Raw genomic sequence first — 7,432 nt, forward strand, 5'->3', positions numbered from 1 at the left:
AGTGGTATGAAGAAAACAAAGAATGTGAAGGGGCAAGAAATTGACCAGGTTAGGAAGGTGGTGGTTTGTATTACATAGGCTGGTTAGGAAAGTCCTCTCTGAGGAGGTGACATTTGAGCAGAGCCCTGAATGATGACAGGAGGGAGCTAGGTTCTCAGGAAGGGGAATCAGGAGGGTCATGGAGAACTTACAGATACAGGCAATGGCAGGTCTAAATGTTGAAGTGGGTCCAAGGATGAGTCTTATAGTTTATCTGTTGCAGGGGTAAAGTCAATTCTGGATTATCTATTTTCCAGAAGTTGATGAGGACCATCCTATTGTTTGAATACTTTGCAATACGTTTCAATACAGTCAGCTTTCCTTTGGTAAGTGATGGTGGCTTCTAGATGTAGAAGAGGAGGAGTCTGGAATAAGGGAGAAATGTATGGGGTAGGGGAATTGAGAAGGATGTTGTGTGTATTTAGGTTTATAATTCCCATATGAGTAGCGGGAGGGTTTTAGCTGGAGGGTTTTTAGATTACACACTTGGTTTGGGATTGCTCAAGTTTTAACCTCCTTCCACTAAAGCAAACATTTAAGAGTGGCTGGTTCACATCTTCAGGGATCTGGTCTAAAAGAAGCACCCAGCAGGACTGGCTATGCTTCCCACTTTAAAGATGGGGAACCAAATGTTTCTTTTTAAAAAATTTTTAATTTAAATTCAATTTATTTTCGGGGGTAAAATTTATAGTGATTCATTAGTTGCATATAACACCCAGTACTCATTCCATCAAGTGCCCTCATTAACGCCCATCACCCAGTTACCACTCCCTCCACCCACCACCCCTCCAGCAACCCTATTTGTTCCCTATAGTTAAGAGTCCCTATGGTTTGTCTCCCTGTCTGTTTTCATCATATTGTATTTTTTCCTTCCCTTCCCCTATGTTCATCTGTTTTGTTTCTTATTCCACATTTGAGTGAAATCATATGGTATTTTTCTTTCTTTGACTTATTTCTCTTAGCACAATACACTCTAGTTCCAGCTATATTGTTGCAAATGGCAAGATTCCATTCTTTTTGATGACTGAGTAATATTTCATTGTATATACAGCATCTTCATTACCCATTCATCTGTCAATGGACATCTAGGCTCATTCCATAGTTCAACTATTGTGGGCATTGCAGCTATAAACATTGGGGAGCCTGTGCCTCTTCAAATCAGTATGTTTGTATCCTTTGGATGAATTTCTAGAAATGCAATTTCTGGGTTGTAGGGTAATTCTATTTTTAACCTTTTGAGGAACCTCCATACTGTTTCCCACGGTGACTTTGCCAGTTTGCATTCCCACAACAGTGTGGTGTGTGTGTAGGGAAGGTGGGTAGTGGAAGTTTCAATTAGCATCCTGAGAATAACAAGAGATGTTAGATATAGAATTCAGCCATTGGAGAATCTACTCCATATAAAAGCCAACCTCCAGGATGGCCCCATTAATATTAATGCCCTCATGTGGCACCTGCTTACTGAATCAGGTCTGGCCTATACGACCAGGAGATTATGGAGAAAGTGATACAGTGTGGCTTTTGAAGATAGGTCACAACATGTATTGCAGCTTCTGCTTTGGGATCATTCACTCTAGGGTAAGCTAGACCCCATCATGTGAGGACTCTTATTCAATCCTGTAGGGAGGCCCTGATGTTAGGGTAGCCAGATTTAACAAATAAAAATATAATTTGAAAGGTGCTTGGGTGAGCCAATTGGTTAAGCATCTGCCTTCAGTTCAGATCGCAATCCTAGAATCCTGAGATCAAGCCCCATGTTGAGCTCTCTGATCAGCGGGAAGCCTGCTTCTCCCTCTCACTCTGCCTGCCTCTCTCTCTGTCAAATAGATAAATAAAAATCTTAAATATATATTTGTGACATAGTTATACTAAAATTTGTCTTTATTTATTTGAAATTAAAATTTAATGGAGTATCCTGTATTTACCTGGCACCCTACCTGATGGAAATGAATGAAGACTCTCTGGACATCAACAGCCACCCTCCAACTGGCAGCCATGTGAGTGAATCACATGTGATTGAGTGATCTTATCACTCAATCACATATGATTGATCTTAGATTGATCACATGATCAATCACATGTGAGTGATCTTAGAAGTGGATCCTCCAACCCCAGTCAAGCCTGTGGCTGTTGTAGTCAAGGCTGGAATCTTGACGGCAACTTCTTGAGAGACCTCCAAGTCAGAACCACTCAGCTAAGCCACTCCCAAATTCCTGGTCCACAGAGACTTTGGGAGGAGGGGGACACAAACATTTAGTTGTGGCAGAGCCCTTCCTCAGTGCCAGGGTTAGTCTGTAAAGATGACTAAGGCCGAGTTTCTGGCCTTGAGTTGCTCAGAGTCAGGTGGGGAAGGCAAACACGATTTGTTTATACTATACCATGATAAAGGTACAACAAACAGCCTGGAAGACAGGGTGACTCATTCTGTCAGGGTTATTAGGGAGGTTATCAAAAGACATGAGTGTTGGGGTCAATCTTTCAGGAAGTCCTAGTTCCCCAGGCAGATGGGAGAAGGGTGAGGAAACCAGATGTTCCTTCTAGGCAGAGAAAACAGGGAACTATAGGAAGTTACTTTCAGGGAAACAGTGAGGGTATGAACAGGAGCTCCAAAATTGAGGCTGCAATAGGAGGCAGACCCAGACAGAGTCCAATACTGTTCCTGGAGGGAGAGCAGAGTGGGTGGTCTGTTAGGAGACTGTTGTCCCGGACCAGTACAAGACAGTGGTGTTTTGGGTTTGTGTGGTAACCCTGGGATGGAGAGGAGACATGATAGAACTGACAGGGCTTGTTTGCCTGGTACCTGGTAAGAGCAGCTGCTCAACGGAGTTGTTTGTTGAGTGAGTAACTGATGGGTATGTGGGGGCTGACTCAAACAGGACTGTCTGTGTCTTGATTTGGGGGACTATGGCTGGCTATTCCTTAAAATAGGAATTAGAGGTGGATTTTTGCATCATGCATGTGGGACTGTAAACCAAGAAGTTCAAGTAACTGTAATCCTGAGGTTGGAAACCTCTCTTCTATCCAGAAAGCATAATGTGTGACTCTGGCAGTGACCCCAGATGTTTTCCAGGGAATGTGACTGGGATGGTGCATAGGAGCTCTGCAAAGCTTCACCTTCCGAGGGAGGGACAAAACGATGTTTTTTCAGTTCAAATGCTGGGCAGAAAGCCTCCAGATGTCATTAGAGGGCTCAGGGACTTGGTGAGAGAAGGGACAGGGACACTGAGGTTGAATTCACAGTTCTTATCATAGTTGCTTCATTCCTCCTGAGTGTGATTGGTTGTAAGAAGTACATTTCTTTTTCAAAGGGCCAGGTGTGTACATGTGCATGTGTGAGCATGCAGTTTTGCGTAGAGCAGGGTTTGACACAGAGCGTAACGGGATCTTTGCTTTAGAAGTCTGGTGATGGATTCCGTGCAGAGTGAACCAAGACACAACAGAGAATGAGACAGAGATTTCATGGAGCTATCCTCCAAACAAAAGGAAACTAACACTTATTAGACATTTCCGAGGAGGGTGCCTGGCTGGCTCGTCAGAAGAGTATGCAACTCTTGATCGCTAGGTTGTGAATTTGAGCCCCACGTTGAGGGTAGAGAGTACTAAAAAAAAAATAAATGTAAATAAATAAATAAATAAATAAATAAATAAAATGTGGGAATTAAAAAAAAAAAAAAAAAACATGTCTTGGAGCTATCCATACATGATCTCATTTAATCTTCATAGTAATTCCCAAGTTAAAGGTGAGTATCTCCATTTCTCAAGGTTACATAAGGTAGAAATGATTGAACCGAAATCTGCAAACCTAGGGTTCCAACTCCATGGTCTCAATGTTGTCATGATTTCCTCAATCTTTTTTTGCTTTTGAAGGTTTTAGAAGTCCCTCCCCTCCTCTTCCATCTGCAGCTAGAGATCTAGGTCTAGGAAGGCCATCTCTTTATGCCTCTGAGCTAACATGGTTGGTCAGGCTGGATCACAAGGGAAGCCAGATGGTTGGAGGGAGGCCCAAGCTGGAGAATTTTAATGCATAAGTCCCTTCCTTTCCCCTCATCAAGGACTCAGGGCAACAGCCTCCTAGAGGTTACCACCTGGCTTATGGAGACTCTCATGTGTTGGACAACAGTGCCTCAGAGTTCAAGAGTTAAAATAACCAGCATTTATTAACCCATTATTATTTGCTAGGTTTTGACAAACAAGAACATCATCCTGCTAATGCTTCAAGGTTGTTACCTTTGATCCCTCTATTTGACGAGTCAGGCAACAAGACTGAAAGAGGTGGAAGATGCTGTCTCAGAGCCTGCACTGGAACGTACAGCAGCCTGAACCCAGCACCCCAGCTGTTAAGCACTGAGCTCAGCAGCCCCAGAGGGGAAGAGAAATGGGCCATTCTTTCTGGGGCAGAATGATCCCTCCTCGATTCTTTTCTTGGTTTTTCCCAGAAAAGAGCAGACCCAGTGCCCACAAGCAGTGGTGCCAAGCGCTTACAGAGAAACAGCTCCCTGTGAGCACCGGGCTGTGTAACCTCCTGTGGGCCTGGGCTCCTTCTCTGAGCAGTATGGTGGGGTGGGGGGTGACCTCTGCTGGCTGGAAGCTTCTGCAGGGTAGAAGTGGGGGGGGGCAGGAGTACCATGCCTTTCCTCCACCTACCCTTCATGCCAGCTGCCCTGCATCTTTGGGGTACCGGGGGGCTCCTTTGCACATTGGCAGTCATATGGTCCACTGCCATTCCCTTTTCTTCAGATGCATTCACTGAGCTTTGACAGGAGGTGAGAAATCTCAGGGGCCCGGAATGGCGACCAGCTTTCCTAAGGTCACAGAGCATGACCAACAGTAGTGCCTGGGAGTTTTATACCTCCCTTTCCTGTTTCCAGGTGAACCAATAGCCCTCTCTGTCTTTTTTCTACGGGAGACCATTCACTCCAAGCCACATGGTGCCTTGTTCCCTGGAACAAAATCTCACCCCCTAAATAGCCCTCCTTGTTACCCTGCCCTGTCCTCAAGCTGCTGCAGATTATAAGGCCTAGCAAGTGTTTCTGCTGGGGAATTTTCTAGCCCTTGAGACTGCTGTCCTGACCCTCCTGAAGTTAAGACCCTCTCCCTACCACTTGCACCTGGCCTGGAGTGCATGGTCGCTTCTGCTAGGAAAATGGCTGTGGCTCAGGAGTCTGGGAGTCTGCTCGAGTTTCCCTCCAGGGACACCAGCCTGGCTCCAGCCAAGGGCGGGAACAAAGGCCCAGGTCCACTCTCATTCCACACAAGCCTGAGCCTCAGTGTGAAGCATTAAAAGCCTGAGTCTTTGATGGATTGAAACAGTTCCTCTGTAATCCCAGTCTCTTGGCACTATTTTTACAATCCTTGCTTCGGATCTCTTCGAGGCCAAGGCTCTCCTGGGAGGTTGCTGAGTCAGAGAGTCCCCAAGGGAATCCAGGGGGAGGCTTGCCAGACAAAGTCACCAGTGAGGCCCTTCCTAATGGGCCCTGTGGTCAACCAGGCCTCCTCTACGCTTCCTGGAGATATGGGGGTTTGTGGGGGGGAGCAGCCCTGGGACCTCCCGGGGCCACAATCAAAGACCCTTCAGTGACCCTAGATTCAGCTAACTCTACATGTTGGGGCCTGGAGGGTCTCTTGAGGACCCCAAGCAGCTGGTGTAAAGCCTGGCTTTGACAGGTGAAGCCACTGAGGCCGGGACAGAGCCCAGGTCTCCGCTGGCCAGAGAGACCCTTCCTGCCTCACAGCACCCTGTGGTTCCAGCACAGCTCATGGTGGTTCCATACCATCTCCTTCTTCTTTCTCTCAGCTCCAATTTCCCTTGTTTTGTTTTGTTTTGTTGGTTTGTTTGTTTCGGTTTTTTTTTTTTAATGGTTTTTGTAGAGATTGATGTGGAGTCAAACTCTGTTGGCTACGTTTAGTTTGTGTTTTATTCATGTGGAAAGCTGCCCTGGCTGTGTATTCCGGAGAATTCTGGGCTTGGTCCTGGTAGCAGCTATGTTCTGGACTTCCGAAGGAGTAGGGCCTTGTCCCTCGCACACCAGCATGCAGTAGTGAGTAGGCCTCAGGGTGTTGGCTGAATTTTCTTTGAGGCTGAGCCTCAAAGGTTCATGGGACTAAACCAGGGAGAAGGGATTTAGAATGGTCTCAGAGCAGGGGAGTCCCCAGGCTATGGGGCAGCCATCCCCTCCCATCCCAGAGAACATCATCACTTCTGCCTGCTGTAAGGGGAAGGTTTAACAGAAGCGAGCCATCAGGTTGGCGTGAACAGCTCACAGATCACAACAGGAAATACATTACATGGTTGGGAACAAATGCTGTGGAAATTTTCTTCACAGAAAAGGGAGGGAAATGTTACATCCTGCCAGACATTTGTACCAAATGGTTAGATGTGGAAATAATTAGCTAATTTATTTTTCTTTCAAGTTTCAAGTTTTGTATTTGTTTCTTTTCCATTTATTTTAGTGTAATTCTCTTTAGTATAATGGCATGGTATGTATATATAAATGTGTCTGCAAGCCTGCAGACTAGAAGGAGATCCTCACCTCAGTGATTTTTCTTTCATTCTGCAACCAGCAGGCAGCGGAGTGTCCGACTGAGTCTTGTGATTGTTTGGCTTCCCTCCAGAATCTCGTCACAGCCCTCCCTGCCAAGGGAATATGATCCTCATGCTTGGTGGGGGGACCTTTCTCAGACACTTTCTATGCCATTTTCAGCCAAACATATTGAATTTGCACTATTTTTTGCACAATTGCTGTTTCAGTTAGCATCTTTACAAATGAGGTGTGGGGGGAAAAAAGGTTGTTAACTAATTTATTTGTTTATTTTAATTTAACTTACTTATTTCTCTTTTGGTTTGGGTTCTACTGAAAACAGAGCCTGACAACGACCTGTGGAAGGGTGCCTGCAGTTTTTTGCAGGTGATTCCAGGATATAACATAAGGAAATGGGGGGAGTGAGATAATAGGAAGAAGAAAAGCTAGTAAGTGGTGAATTCTTTTTTTTTTTTTAAGATTTTTTTTATTTATTTGAGAGAAAGAACAAGTGAAGGAAGGACTCAGAGGAAGAGAGAGAAGCAGGCTCCCCACTGAGTAGAGAGCAAGGGCATGATCTTAGGACCCTGAGATCATGACTCGAGCCAAAGGAAGATGCTTAACTGTCAGAACCACCCAGGTACCTCAGTGATGAGCTCTTAAAGCAAATAAAAGCTGGTTATTTCCATGGGCACCTGAGCACAATTTGGGGGGGAGAGGGAAGGGGTCCCTAAGGAATAGTGTAAAATACACCTCAAAAGAGTCCTCTTAGCCAATAGGAAGCTGAGGCATTTTTGTACTAATCCTCATCCTCCTTCGATAGAGGGTTTCTCCTGAAGATATCGATCCCCCAACCTTTTGCCTTTTGGGTGGTG

At 45.4% G+C, this 7,432-nt stretch overlaps 1 long non-coding RNA gene across 1 annotated transcript; it reads right to left on the reverse strand.

Annotated features, from left to right (window-relative positions):
- Nucleotides 1–5,940: 5,940 nt before the first annotated feature.
- Nucleotides 5,941–6,729, reverse strand: LOC309862007. The gene is made up of 2 exons (XR_014310277.1): nucleotides 6,570–6,729; nucleotides 5,941–6,140 (listed from the first exon to the last, which is right to left on the reverse strand). It is a non-coding gene; the product is annotated as an uncharacterized lncRNA (long non-coding RNA).
- Nucleotides 6,730–7,432: the final 703 nt, after the last annotated feature.

Source organism: Mustela nivalis, assembly GCF_964662115.1.
Source record: "Mustela nivalis genome assembly, chromosome: 1".
Taxonomy (NCBI): domain Eukaryota; kingdom Metazoa; phylum Chordata; class Mammalia; order Carnivora; family Mustelidae; genus Mustela; species Mustela nivalis.